Source organism: Elephas maximus, chromosome 7, assembly GCF_024166365.1.
Source record: "Elephas maximus indicus isolate mEleMax1 chromosome 7, mEleMax1 primary haplotype, whole genome shotgun sequence".
Classification (NCBI taxonomy): Eukaryota; Metazoa; Chordata; class Mammalia; order Proboscidea; family Elephantidae; genus Elephas; species Elephas maximus.
The window spans coordinates 134,070,856-134,085,776 of NC_064825.1; the positions used below are offsets into that span (position 1 = coordinate 134,070,856).

General features: G+C 54.3%; 1 protein-coding gene across 3 annotated transcripts in view; it reads right to left on the minus strand.

Annotated features, from left to right (window-relative positions):
• Positions 1 to 14,025, minus strand: part of LOC126081166 (SH3 and multiple ankyrin repeat domains protein 2-like) — a 490,404-nt gene extending 476,379 nt beyond the window's left edge. For 2 of the 3 annotated variants that reach the window (XM_049892759.1, XM_049892758.1), the window contains exon 1: positions 13,258 to 14,025. The gene's annotated coding sequence lies outside the window, so the exon portion shown is untranslated. Of the gene's footprint in view, positions 1 to 12,347; positions 12,907 to 13,257 lie in introns of those variants that run through there. The other variant, XM_049892760.1, reaches the window with a different exon arrangement.
• Between the last annotated feature and the right edge of the window lie 896 nt (positions 14,026 to 14,921).

A 14,921-nucleotide genomic window follows, 5' to 3' on the forward strand; every position in this document is an offset into this window, starting at 1 on the left:
TGATTCCCAGTATTGTGTGACTGTCCACCATTTTGTCATCTGCTGTGATTTTCCTATGTGCTAAAAAAGTTTTTTTTTTTTATAAACCCTACCTCTGTGATGTTAATGAGGTGGGATTAGTGGCAGTTATGTTAATGAGGCAGGACTCAATCTACCAGATTAGTTCTTATCTTGAGTCAATCCCTTTTAAGATATAAAAGAGAGAAGGGAGCAGAGAGACAGGAGGATTCATGCTGCCAAGAATGAAAAGCCAGGAGGGGAGTGCGTCCTTTGGACCCAGGGTCCCTGCGCTGAGAAGCTCCTAGACCAGGGGAATATTAAAGACAAGGACCTTCCCCCGATGCCAACAGAGACAGAAAGCCTTCGCCTGGAGCTAGCGCCCTGAATTCGGACTTCTAGCCTCCTAGACTGTGAGAATGAATTTCTGTTCCTTCAAGCCATCCACTGATGGTATTTCTGTTACAGCAGCACTAGGTGACTATGACAGGGCAGTTCTACTGTGTCACGTGAGGTCACTAGAAGTCAAGCTCGACTTGATGGCACCTAGAAACAACTCTTACTTATTGTTTGTCTTCCCCAGCTGGGATGTCAGCTCTACAGAGACAGGACCTTTCTGTCTGTCTCACTGCTGAACGCCAAGAATCCAGGACGATCTGACAGACATCTACAGAACTCTCCACCCAGCGAGAGAGGAACACACAGTCTTGTCAGGCACACACGGAACACTCTGCAGGATAAAAGAGGTTTTATGTGCTAGGCCATAAAACAAGTCTCAATAAAGTAAAAGGGCTGAGGGCATACAAAATAACTTCTACAACCACAACGGAATAAATCTAGAAATCATTAACAGAAAGGAATTCCAGAAATTCACCAATATGTGCAAATTACACAAGACACACCTAAAAGAAAGAAATCACAAGGGAAATGAGAAAACACTCTGAGACAAATGCAAGTGGAGACACGACATTCCCACACCTACAAAATACACTGAAGCAATGTTGAAAGGGAAATTCATAGCTGCAAATGCCTGTGTCAAAGAACGTCAAACCAATAACCTATCCGTCCGTCTTCAGACACTTAAAAAGGAGAACCAAACCAAACCCTAAGCAAGAAGAAGAAAGGACATAAACACTGCGGTAGAAGTCAGTGAAATAAACAATGGGAAAAAAATTAAGAGAATCGACAAAACCAAAAGCTGGCTATTTGAAAAGATCAACCACACTGACAACCCTTTACCTTCGTTGACCAAGTTAAACAAGAAAGGAGAGTAAAATTACCAAAACCAGAAAGGGAAGAGTGCCATTACTGGCAGCCTCACAAATACAAAAACAACAATTATATGCCAACAATTAAGATAACTTACAGGACAAGGCGCAAGTTCCTAGAAAGACACCAACTATCAAAACTGACTCAAGAAAAACTGAAAATCCGAAAACATCTATAGATGCAGAGAATAATTTGGTGTTTTTAAAAAGTCCCACAAAGGAAGACCCACACTCAGATGATTTCACAAGCGAATTCTATCAAACATTTAAAGAGTTCAGATGAGTCCTGCACATACTTGTCAACAAAACAGAAGGGAACACTTGCCAAGCCACTTCACCATGCCAGTTATTACCCGGAGACCAAATGCAGACAGAGACATCACCAGAAAGAAAACCACAGTCCAGTATTTCTTAAAGGAAACCCTGGTGGCATAGTGGTTAAGAGCTATGGCTGCTGACAAAAAGGTCAGCAGTTAGAACCCACCAGGCACTTCCTGGAAACCCTATGAGGCAGTTCTACTCTGTCCTATAGGGTCGCTATGAGTCGGAATCCACTCGACCGCAAAGGGTTTGGTTTGGTTTTTGTTTACAGATACAAAAATCCTTAACAAAATACCATCAAACTGAATCCGGCAACATATAAAAAGGATTACACACCATGACCAACTGGGATTTCTCCCAGGAATGCAAAGTTGGTGTAACATCCAAAAACCAACTAATGTCATACACCGTTATCAACAAGAAGAAAGGACAAAAACCACGTGATTGTTTCACTAGGCTCAGAAGAAGCAGCGAACAAAATCTAACAGAACAAAATCTAACAGTCCTTCGTCATAAAAACACTCAACAAATTAAGGATGGAAGTGTGTTTCCTCAACCTGAGAAGGACATCTATGCAAAACCCACAGCCAGCATCATACTTAATGGTGAAAAGCTAAATGCCTTCCCCCTGAGACTGAGATGTTCCCCCTCACCACTTCCACTCAGCATTCTACTGTCCTGGGGCTTCTAGGCAGGGCAATCAGGCAAGACAGTGACACGGAGGGCCCTCAGATTGGAGAGGAGGAAGTAAAACTCTATTTGTAGATCTTGTATATAGAAAACCCTAAGAACTCCACCTGAAAACCATGAGTTCATAATAATGAACAAGTTCAGCAAGGTGGCAGAAGTTGTGGCTGCGTGCGAGGTGCACTGTCTGAGAATCACACCCGGGTCTCCCACGGGGACAGAGAGAATTCTACCACTGAGTCCCCTCTGCCCTCTCTTCCTTGGTTTGTTGTCGTGGTGTGCCATGGAGTGGATTCCCATGCATGGCGACCCTATAGGACAGAGCAGAACTGCCCCATAGGGTCTTCTAGGCTATAATCTTTATAGGGGCAGACTGCCACATCTTTCTCCCACGAAGCAGCTGGGTGGGTTCGAACCACTGACCTTTCAGTTAGCACAGAGTGCTTAACCACTGAGCCACCAGGGCTCTGAAATCACTGCTGTTGAGTCGATTCCGACTCATAGCTACCCTACAGGACAGAATAGAACTGCGCCATAGGGTTTCCGAGGATAGGCTGGTGGATTCATGTTGCTGACCTTTTGGTTAGCAGCCATAGGTCCTAACCACTGCTCTACTCATCTGTAAAACGGGTACGGTAATATTAGCCTTCACTTCACGGGGCTGTGGGGAGGACAGAAAGGGTCTGTATTCAGCCCATATATTTGTGATTACTATTGAGGTGGTCCATTGAGCTGACCCGCTAAGGAAGAGAGACGTCGAGAGACAACATTGGAAGCCAGGTTGGCTCGCAGTGATCCCACCTGCTCTAAACACATCTTTCAGTAGGTGGGGGTGGGCAGCGCCCTGTAATTTCATGGCCCTAGTGACCCCTGACCTGGCCAGCTGCACCTAGCAGAGACCCCCTCTAAGGGTAGTCAGCCCTGCACTCATGACCTGAAGCCTCGAAGCTGCCAAGCTTGTAAACAGAGTATCGACCTGAGGAGAGAAAGGACGAAGGTGCGTTCAGAAACAGTCAAAGGAAGAGCCCCCTCGGCACAGAAACAGAGAGAGGGAGAAATGGAGAGGCCTGGGTCCTGGAGGCTGTCACATCCAGCTTCTAAAAACACAGGCCTGAGTCCTGGCAGCTGTTGCATCCAGCTTCTTGAAACCAAGGCCTTGATGGCGGCCCCCCTTCAGCTTCTAGAAACACAGACTGTGGTCTGGGCAACTGCCCCATCCAGCTTCTAAAAACATAGGCCCGTGTCGTAGCAGCTGCCCCGTGTAGCTTCTAGAAACCAAGGCCTCAGTCCTGGTGGCCAGCCCATCTAGCTTCTAGAAACACAGGCCTGGGTTCTGGCAGCCGCCTTGTCCAGCTTCTAGAAACACAGATCCATGTCTCTGCTCCCCTAACCTAGTCTGAAGCGAGTGTCCTCCCTGACAACCCAAAGTACCTTGTCAAAGACAGACCGGCTCACAAGCGACAGAACAGCCCCGGACTGAATCCTGCCCCTACTTAGTAGGAAAAGCCCCCAGCCGTTGCCAAGCTTTGAGGCACTTAAACCTGACCGGGGGGCATTCCCAGAATAGACCCCACAGAATCAAAAAAATTTAAAAAGCAGAAAGCACACAGCCATAGGGCCAACAAGGTGATCTTTCTCTTCCCTCAGTGACAAAGGCCTTTCCCTCAATTCCAGCTGCTCTGCGGATACACAGCCGCTCCAGGAAACAGGTAAATCTCGGATCTCCCTGAACGCTCTCGCCCTGTATTTGGGGATCGTTAACAGTGCACACCCAGGCCCCGCCACAGTCGTCTGTCTGCAGGAATTCCGTTTCCCAGGTGGATTTGGACTCTGTGCTGGGATCACAAAGCGCTGTTTAACCATGGCAGCTCACCCACGCACACCACCTGAGCGCCGCCGGCCTCGGTAAACATGCGGGGCGGGCGGGGGATCCTGGTGGACTGGATTCCTGGGCCACCTGCCCAGCACCCCACAGCCCCCCAGGCCTCCGGCATCGAGCTGCAGGACTAGAATGCACCCAGGGCTGGCCCAGGATCTGAGAGCCTCAGAGTGAGGCCCGGAGGGAGTAGCCCAGTGGCTCCCCTGGGTTGTGATTCCTTGGAGCTGAAGGTCACACCCAGGAGGGAAAGTCTCTGATTTGGACACTCGGGAATAGTGACACTTTCAGTGCACAGAGTCATTCAACAAGGAGTCCCCGGGTGGTGCAAGCGGCGAACGTGCTCGACTGCTTACCGAAAGGTTGGAGGTTCGAGTCCACTCAGAGGCACCTCGGGAGAAAGGTCTGGGGATTCACTTCTGAAAAATCAGTCATCAAAAACCCTGTGAAGGCCCCCAGGCACCCTTTAAATTCAGTACTGAAGTCACTCCTGAGGTTCACCCTTCAGCCAAAGTTTAGACAGGCCCGTGAAACAAGCGATAACACACGTAGCTCAACCAGGACAGAGACAGGAAGGCAGGAGGGGACAGGAAAGCTGGACGAATGGAAATGGGGAGCCCACGGTGGAGAAGGGGAGAGTGTTGACACATGACAGGACTGGCAATGTCACAAAAGGGTATGTGTATTGTTTAATGGGAAACTAATTTGCTCTGTAAACTTTCATCTAAAGCACAATAAAAAAAATAAAATAAAATAAAGCTGCCATTTGCAGCGAAAGAAAACCCGTATGGAGCGCAGTTCTACTCTGACACACGTGGGGTCGCCATGAGTTGGAATCGACTCCTTGGCAGCTGGTTGCTCATAGCACAGAGGCTGGCCCACATTTTCTAAGCCTCTGGGCTTGTATACCTCCCCTGCCTGGAAACTCACTGCTTAACAGGCATTACCGTCACCAAGCAGCAAGCACGGGGGCTCTGCGGCTGGTGGAATTGTGCCTCCCAAAAAGATATGCTAGTCTGTCGGAATCGGCTTGACGGCAATGGGTTTGGCTTTTTTGGTTTGTAACCCCAGTTCCTGTGAGCGTGATCCTGTTTGGGAATAGGATTTCTGAAGTATTATCAGTTAGGTTACGCACCCTGGGTGGTGCAAACAGCTAACCGCTCGGCTGCTAACCAAAAGGTTGGAGGTTCAAGTCTATCCAGAGGTGCCTTGGGAGAAAGGCCTGGCAATCTATTTCCAGAAAATCAGCCACTGAAAACTCTACGTAGCACGGTTCTACTCTGACACACGTGCGGTAGCTGTGAGTCAGGGTTGACTCGATGGCACCTGTTTTTGTTTGTTTTACTCATTCGACAAACGTCCCTTGAGGCCTCCTCCATCCAGATGCCCCTTCAGGACCCTGAGACTCAGAGAGGACAGGTGCAGCCCCTCTCCTTGCCACCTGCTGAGCAGCTGGGTCAGACAGCTCCCACCGCCAGGAGTCAGGGCTAGGAGAGAGGGCATGTGCCTACATCTGCCAGCCCCCCTGGCCCAGGAATACCAGAGCTCAGAGCAATAACTGCAACCGTGGGGGGAGGGACTTCAGGGTGCAGAAAAGACCCCAGACAGGAGAGGACGTGCCCAACGCTTCAGGAGCGCAGCCAGGCAGCGGGAGGGGCTCCCGCGCTGAATAAAGCTGAATTCACAGGCTCCTTTCCCGCCTGGTGGTGCAATGGGTAAGCGCTCAGCTGCTCACCAAAAGGTCATTGGTTTGAACCCACTCTGAGGCTCCTCGGGAGAAAGACCCCTAATCTGCTTCAGTGAAGGTTACAACCTAGGAAGCCCTACGGGACAGTACTACTCTGTCAGGTGGGGTTGTTAGAATTGACTCAACAGCATCCAACAACAGGCAGCCATGACAACGGGGCCTCAGGTGAGCTCAGCCCCAAGCCTGCATCAGCCCAGGTTCTGGCACCTCCAGCCTTCAACTCTGGGGCTGTCACCCGGGAGAACGATGCGGCACCCTGCCCGAGTGCCAGGCCTCCAGGGACCCCCCACCCCACACCGCAGCCTCCACCCTCCCCCTTCAGCCTCAGACCACGTGTTCCCAGATCTCCAGCGGCACCCCTGGGGGGCCTCAGTGCCCGGGTCACACCCTCTGAGAAAGCTCAGGTCGCAGAATGGCTACTGCAGAGCAGAGGTACCACCTGTCTCTGCACCGCCGTCACCCAGGTGGACCTGCTGTGACAGGAAGGAACCCTGCTGAGACCATGAGCCCCTAGAGGGGGGTTTCTGGTCTTTTCTGTCCCTCCTCCCGACAGGGGGCTTCAAACTAGGGTGCAGGGACTTTTTCCAACAGAGACTCAGGCACAGAGAATCAAAGGCTTTCCAGGAAATGCCTCAGGAGTCACCCTTTCCCACCTCCCCTTCCCCACCAGTCCTCCCCCTCCTTTTACATATGAAATGCATTCCTCTCCCCTGAGGAACCGTGTGGGGTGGGGGGTGCATGCCACAGGCGATGAGACCTCCCTCCAGATGGTAAAACCTCCCAGACACCAAAACACACTGCCGCCATCTAATCCACTCCTGGTGACCCATGTGGGTCAGGGTAGAACTGTGCGCCACAGGATTTTCAATGGCTGATTTTTCAGAAGTAGATCACCAGGCACCTGAGTGGACTCAGATGTCCAACCTTTCGGTCAGCAGCCAAGCGTGTTCACTGTTGGCACTGCCCAGAGACCAAAGGACTGATTCCACCAGGGCTTCAACCCAAGCTCCCCAACAGCCACCCTCTCCCCGCTAGGAAACAGGTTTCCGCTGACATTCTGCCTTCTCCATCCTACACCTCTGGGATGAGTGGAGAGCGATCGCATCCACTGTGCCCTGGCAGCAATTCCCCCGTTTCCTCAACCCAGAAGTAATTTTTTAATACCGAGTGCCTCGAGGTCACAGGGAATTTAAAATCATATTAAATGTCAATTTCTGTATATTTTTCTTGCAGAGGAGTATGCCGGATTAATGAAAGATTTACAGGTATAAAAGTAGGATAAAACATTAGGATAAAATTCTCTGAGGAAGCGGAACGTTGTGTAAATTCAAGGAAAGGTAAAAATTCCTCAAAGCTCATCCACTTATTTTTTCCAGGAAAGTCTCGGCACTTCACATGGCAGTGGATACGTTTACACAGTTACGTGACAATTACTTTTAAATGCCAATTAAAACGTTCACATTTATGCCACAGAAGCGGCTACACACCCTTCGCAAATACTGAAACCTATGGTGAATAATCTTAGACAACGACTTAAAAATACCAGAAACCTAGGAAATGGTTAAACGGAAGAAGCTCCGAAGTCCGCTGTACGATTCCGCCAGCTCTGCTGAGTGTTTAAATTTTTCATAAGAAAATGTTGCAGGAAACATATGAAAGGACAGGTAGTTTTTTTTAATAATGCTTTCAGGTGTCTAAAGGCAAAAAAAAAAAAATGTGAAGAGAACTGGTCCCAGCAGGCAGTCACACTGTGCCGTTGCTGTCTGTTGCCTTGAGTTGGCTCTGACTCACAGCCACCCCAGGTATGCACAGTAGGACTGCTCCTAGGGCTTCTCAAGGCTATGACCTTCAGAATGCAGATGGCCAGGCCTTTCTGCCTTGTCTATCCTAGTCTGGGGGCTCCACTGAAAGCTGTCTGCCATGGACGACCCTGCTGGTATCTGAAATACCCGTGGGCACAGCTTCCAGCACCACAGCAACGTGCAGGCCCCCACAGTGCCACAGACTGACAGACGGGTGGCGGTCAGGTACTGTAACCAAAACAAAACCCACTGCTGTCCGGTCGGTTTTGACTCATAGCGACCCTATAGGACAGAGTAAAACTGCCCCACAAGGTTTCCAAGGCTGCAATCTTTACGGAAGCAGACTACCACATCTTTCTGGTGGGTTGGAACCGCTGACCTTTCAGTTAGCACCACCAGGGCTCCTTTTGAGCATTGTAGATAGGCCATAATTATCCACCTAAGGGATGCCTCCCAGAGAGCCTCCCCCATGAGGCCTTTTCAAGCTAAGCAGGATCCACTAGCCATTCTTCCCACTAAAAACTTACCCATCCTCACAGTGTGGTCATAGAAAGACCACGGCAGAAGGCTTCTGGAGAATCGCCCACTCCCTCTGGAATCTTCCACCTGCCTCAGTCAGGATTTCTGGGGGGTGGACGCAGAGCCCTTCACCCCTGGGGCCCATCACGCTTTAAGTCCACAGCCTCGGATCAGGAACTCCTGGCCTAACTAAAAGGAGCCCTGGTGGCACAGCGCTTAAGTGCTCGGCTGCTAACAGAAAGGTCAGCGGTTCAAACCCACCACTGGCTCCAGGGGAGAAAGATGTGGCAGTCTGCTTCCACAAAGATTCCAGCCTCGGAAACCCTATGGGGCAGTTCTACTCCATCTTATAGGGTCGCTACGAGTCAGCATCCACTCGACCGCAACGGTTGGACTCATTCAACCAGCAATCTCACCACCAGCATCCTCTCTGCGTCGCCCCCAAGACTCCAAGTCTCATAAAACTTGGAGCCCAAGGAACAGCCTTGGCATGACTGACAGGGCCAATTTTCAAACCCTGTCTCCATCCTCAGAAGCCAGGCCCCCTCCTCTCCTCAGCTCTACATCTGGCAGCCCACCTCCCCTCCCCCCCCCACCGCCACTCCCATTACTGCTGCTGCTCACAAACCCCTGGCTGGCAGGTAGGCAGGCCTTTAAGGACTTAATTCCCCAGGAAGTGCCAGGTGCTCCTGCCAATGACCTGGTCACTGTCCCTGAGCCCTGGCCGTCTCTCTGCTCTGCCCTGATGCGGGGTGGCAGATCTTACCCCTCCCTGTTAATACAGGAAACCCCTGAGCAGGGAGGGGGCTGAGGCCAGATGCATCCCTGTCACCACAGAGCCCAGCTCGGTATTGCCACTTGTTGGTGCTGTGGATTCCGACTCCTGGCGACCCCACTGGTGCAGAGCAGAACTGCTCCGTGGGCGGTGAGGGCTGTGGCCTTGCAGAAGCAGACCGCCAGGCCCAGTACTGAAACTGCCCGTTGCCGTCAAGTCGATTCTGACTCACAGTGACCCTACAGGACAGGGGTGAACTGCCCATAGGGTTCCCAGGAAGCCGCTGGTAGATTCGAACTGCCGACCTTTTGGTTAGCAGCCGAGCTCTTAACCATGGTGCCACCCGGGCTCCAGGATTGCCACTACAGCCAGGGAAATGAATATTCACTAGCCGCCTCGACACATTTCTTTAAATCCGCTTTTAGAACAAGTGCCCACCACATCAAGCAGTCTGAGCAGAAACGTGAGTTTGTCTGCGCCGGTGGTAGTTCTGTCTGCACACCACAGTCATCAGGAGAATCATTTCTAAGTACCCTGTGAGTGCACTCCCCAACTTGCTGCTCGGTGCTGTGCCGTGGAACGGGGTGAGGGCTGAGAGCTGGGGTCCCCCGAGAGCCTCAGTCAGAATCCCGGCTACACCACCAAACAGCTGTGTGACCTCGGGCGAGCCACCTCAGTCTGCTGAGCTCCCGGCTCCACCTGTAGAAGGGGAGAAATACTCGTTCCTGTCTTTGGGGTCTTGTAGGAATGAAATGGGGTAAGTTACACCAGTTGCCCTCAAGTCAGCTCCGAGTCACGGTGACCCCACGCATGTCAGAGTAGAGCTGTGCTCTGGAGAGTTTTCAGTGGCTGGTTTTTTTGGAAGTAGATTGCCAGGCCTTTCTTCTGAGGTGCCTCTGGGTGGACTCAAACCTCCAAACCTTTCAGTTAGCAGCCGAACACGTTAACCATTTGTACCAGCCGAGGCAGACAGGTTCGGTAATTAGCCAGGAAATCACGTGGATGAAAAAAGACCTCAGATTTTCCCTCTTGCTGACTCAGGGTCCTGGTTACAGACAATGCAAGGCTCCTTGGGAGGCATTAAACGGAAATTCCTACAGGAATCTCATCTCCCCTCCCCCACGGCTCCCACAAGGAGCAGGGACTCAGAATTCAGATCCAACAGCCTCAGGCAAAGCAGGAGGCTGGAATTCCAGGGCCCTGGGAATGCAGGTACCCAGTGCTGGGATCCAAACGGAGCCTCCCCACAGCGATGCCAGAAATCCCTCCTTTAGTACTCTATTGCATATTTACAAAGGAATACCAGTTTTAATAGTGTTAGCCTGTGTAAAATCCTATACATATAATAGGATTAACATATTACAACAGAATTACATAGATTCTATATATAAAATATAGAATAACATATCCTGCGTATAATGTCACCTCTTGCTATGTTTTTCTTAGCTTTACGCTCTTTCTTCAATCTTTTTCCCATCGCTGGTGAAACAGAACATGGCAGGGCTAGCTCTGAACCACGGGTGTTGGTAGTTCAGTGGTAAAATGCTTGCCTTCCACGAGGGAGTCCCGGGTTCCATTCCCGGCCAACACACCTGATGCGCAGCCACCACCCGTCTGTCAGCGGAAGCTTGCCCGTTGCTGTGATGCTGAGCAGGTTTCATTGGAACTGCCAGACTGAGGGACTGAGAAGAAAGGCCTGGTGATCTCCTTCCAAAATTAGCCATTTAAAACCCTATGGATCACGACGGTCCAGTCCCAAATGGTCATGGGGATGGTGCGGGACTGGAGTCACCATGAGACAGGCGGACTCTGGCAGCTAATGACAACAACTCTGAACTTCTTTTACCTTGTCACATCCCACCCCAACCCTCCATGGTCAGGCTCCTCCCAGACAGAGCCCCCCCTCCCAGGGGCCTGGACCAAGTCTCTGGTATCTGGTGACCCGCCCCCCCACCGCCAGGTGCCCAGCAGGGGGTCTTGCACACAACCAGGAAGCGCTTGCTAAATAAAAGAACGAATGAAAACCTCTGGGAAACACCTGAATATGAACAGAGCTTTCAAAAGCCAACTGTGCTTGGAGACACTGGCCAGAAGGACACCCCAACCTAGATCTTATCTGTTAAAAGCAGCCAGGTGCTGTCCTCAGGCCCCGAAGGGCCACGCCTGGATGGCAAAATCCCAGTATTCATAAAGAGCTCTTTTTGATACTTGAATATAGAACCCACAGTGCAGCCTCCCGCAGTCCGGGCCCAAAAAAGCCTCGCTTTCCACCAAATCCTTCCTTCTTGGAAAATAAGAAATTCTGGAGCCTAAGAAAGGAATGTTTCCCTTAGAATGTTGTTCCAGCGAGTTTTAAATCTCACCACTATGAAGACAACCGAATTCCTATTAAGAAATGGGTCTCCCCCACGCCTCCTTTACGGGTACTGGGACTTCGTGGGCAAAAATCCACAGCTACCACCTGGGACCCTCTTACAATAGTCACATCTACTTTCCCTCCCCCCTAATCGCCACGAACCCCCAGGTGCCACAGAGCCCTCTCAGCCTCACTCCCCTCGATTCTGGCAAACAATAAGGGCTCAACCCTTTTATCACAGGCGCCTTGTTATCGCCGCCAAGTGGTTTGAAATCTCGGGTCTCCCGACAGCGGAAGAGACTGCCTGGGACTTCAGATCTCAGGGCTCCGAGGTCGGCGCCTTGCCCGTAGTAGGTCGGTGCCTTGCGCGTAGTAGGTCGCCGCTCATTACTTAATAGGGACAGGATGGGGTCAAGACAATCTGCCAGCTCGGTTTCCCGGGCCACGTGGGTCAGGTGCCAGGTCGAGATCACAACTGCTGCCCCCTACGGATTACTCCCGAAATGACTTCGCTGCATTTTGAAGTTTAATTTCATTAGCTGAGTGACCTCATTAACGTTGGAACTGGAGTTTCAAACCAAAATGAGGTCACAGAATTACCCAATTTACTACTTCGAATGTCCACATGGAAAGCATTTTATTTTCGGGTGGCCCCTGAGGACGACCAGACGGTATCCTCAGCTGGCGGCCCCCGGGGCCCCCACTTACCGCAACAGAAGGCCCCACGTGCGGGGTACGATCACCTTCTCCACTCGAGCCGCCCCGGGTCGCTTTAAAGACTCAGCCGCGAAAGCTCACGACCACAAGCACCCGCCCCGCCCACCCGGGCGCCCCCAAACCCATGGAAAAGCAAGCCTCGCCCGCCCTGAGCAGGGTGTCCGCGCGCAGGCCCTTTAGGAGGAGGGCGCGCCAAGGTCCTACACCCTCCGAGCCCGGGCGACAGGTCCTTCATGTCCCCACCCTCCGAACCAGGGGACAGGCCCCCGGGACCGTACAAACCTGGGAGCCGAGGCGCGCCGCGGCCGCCACTTCCGAGCCCGGGCACCGAGGCCAGCGGGTGACCGCACCTGCCCGCGCAGCCTGCGGCCCGGCCCACTTGCGAGCTCGCGCGGCGTCTCGGGGCGCGCCGGCCGCGGGGAGGAGGGATGCCCGGGCGAAAGTTGCCAGGGAAACTTGAGCAACTCGCGCGCCCGCGCCAGCACCTGCATAATTCACGGCAGCGGCGGCGGCGGGCGGCGGGTCCTTCCCCTGCGCCCGCGGGCACCCCCACCCGAGCGGCCAGCACCTCGCGCAGAGGCCGGACCCGCGGGGGCTCGGCGCGACCCCGGGGACAGGGGGCTCAACCCGCCCTCCCTTGAGCCGCATCCAGTGGGCGGTCCCTGCTCCCCGAGCCCGCTGCTCCGGTCGCGCGCGCCTGAGTGGGTGCTGGCGGCTCTGGGCGCGGGGCTGGGCGACAGTGGCGAGGTCTCGGGGGACCCTGCGGGCGGCCACGGCACCGGTGCCCGCCCCCGCGCGCCCCCTGGCGGCCCCGGCTCCTAGGCTGGGCTTCGGGCCCAGGTCCCCCAGCCGGCGACCTGCGGGCGAGGAGACCCCGGGCCGGGGTGGGGTCGGTCCAGCCCCGCGGCCCTGGGTGCGCTAGGGGTGGCGGGTCGGTTCCGCGCGGGGACACTGGGGCTGCACCTGCTCGCTGCGCCCAGGCCGCTTCCACGCGCTCTCCACCGGCCCGGCCCCGGAAGGAGGCGGCGGAAAGGGAGTCTCCGCAGAGCAGCGACCCCGCTCCGGGCGCCCAGCCCTCGCCCACCCCCACCCCGATGGCCCTGGGACGGCGCTTACTCTGTGTTTGGCGCTCCGGAGCCCAGCCGCCCGTCCCCGCCGCCCCTGCCGCGCCCGCGCCCTGCCGCCGCCTTACCTGGCTCGGGCGCCCTGGGGTGGGGGGCCGGGCCCCGGGAGGCGGGGGTCCGCGCACCTGGCGAGGACCGAGGCGCCCGCCCACCCGCCGTGTGCCCGACCCGCCGCCGCTCAGGTGTCCGGGGGGCGGGCCGCGCTGCAGCCGGGCTCCCTGGAGCCGCGCGACCGTCGCTCCTCGGCCGGGCCCGGCCGGAGGGAGGGGGGAGCCGGCTGCGTGGGGGAGGGGTGCTGTCGCCGCGGAAGGCAGCTCGGCCGGGTCCTCGTGGGCGGCGCCCCGGGTCTTCCCGGGATCGGTGGCCACCGGCCCCGGCGGCGACAGGGCGGCTGCAGGGTCTGTTGTGGCAACCAGGACCGCGGGCGCCTCCGCCTCCGCCCCGCCCCGGCGCGTGCCCCCCTCCGGCTGAAGGCCAGCGACCAGAAAGTCCCCTAATTTTGCCAAGCAGGCTCCTTCCACACGATTCACCCGCACGCAGTCGCTCCCGCCCTGGAGTCTCTTATGCTAATGATTCGGGAAAACCGAGGCTGCCTGCGTATCCAAAGGTGTGCAGAGCCAATGAAAACTTTGTACCTGGTGACACGCGGGCCTCTGCTCTGGGGCCACCAGGTCGGGGGCGCCCTCTGTCCAGCGTCTCCGCTAAACTGGGCGGCAATAAAAGCCGACTGCTCTGGGGGGCCCAAGAAGCGAAAAGCCGCCCTCCAGAGACGCCCGGGAGTCCTATTCTCACCCAGGACTTCAGGGGGCGAGGTTGGCCAAAACCAAAGGGGCTTGTCAGGAGCCGGGGTTCAGCTGGCAGCTGCGATGTGGCCGTTCTGCCCTTCCCCAACCTGATCCTCAGGCCCCCGGCTGCTACAGCTCCTCTGGACCCTAACCTTCACTGGAGATTCCACTCGGTGCCAACTGTGTATCTCCGGACAAGCCATTACAGTTCCTGCGTCCAGGGTTTCCAACATGGGGGGGGCACTTCCTGCCACCAAGGTCTGCAGTCTGAAAGGGAGAGGGGGCAACACCGGCCTCCAGGCTGTGGTGTAGAATCGGGGCTTCCTGGTGTTGTAGGCTTTTATTGTGCAAAGCCCCAATCTGTGTCCCCCTGAAGAAGGAGCGGTGAAGACTCCATATACAGATACAGATATTAAAGTCAGTCTTCCGCGACAGGCCTGAGAGGTGCAGGCATGGGCCGCTGACTTCAACATACCAAAGGCAAAGTTAAATATTTGCTCTAGATTCTCTTTTTTTTTTTTCTCCTGCTTGCATAATTGCCCTACATTTCAAAGAAGTCTTTAAAAGCATTTAGGTCCAAAAAAAAAAAAGTTTTGTTTGGAGGCAGGAACATTGCAGGACACACATGGAGTAAACACTGTAACTCCCTGAGGGCGGCTACCAGGTATCCCAGGTGCTGGAGCTGAAATGGACCGGTGCCGGCCATTCTGAATCAGACCATCATATGGTCTACCATGCGGCAGCTGCTGGGAATGACCAATTGAAGAGGAATGGCGTGGCGGTCATTGTCAAAAAGAACATGTCGAGATCAACCGGGTTGCCACCTCCCAGGCCATCCTTCCCAGGTTCCTGGGACCACCACTGTGGATGGCCTGGGAGGCAGCTGGCCAGAATTCCCCTGTAAACATTGCTGCCGTCCCCACAGAGGGCTCCAGCGCGAGGCCATT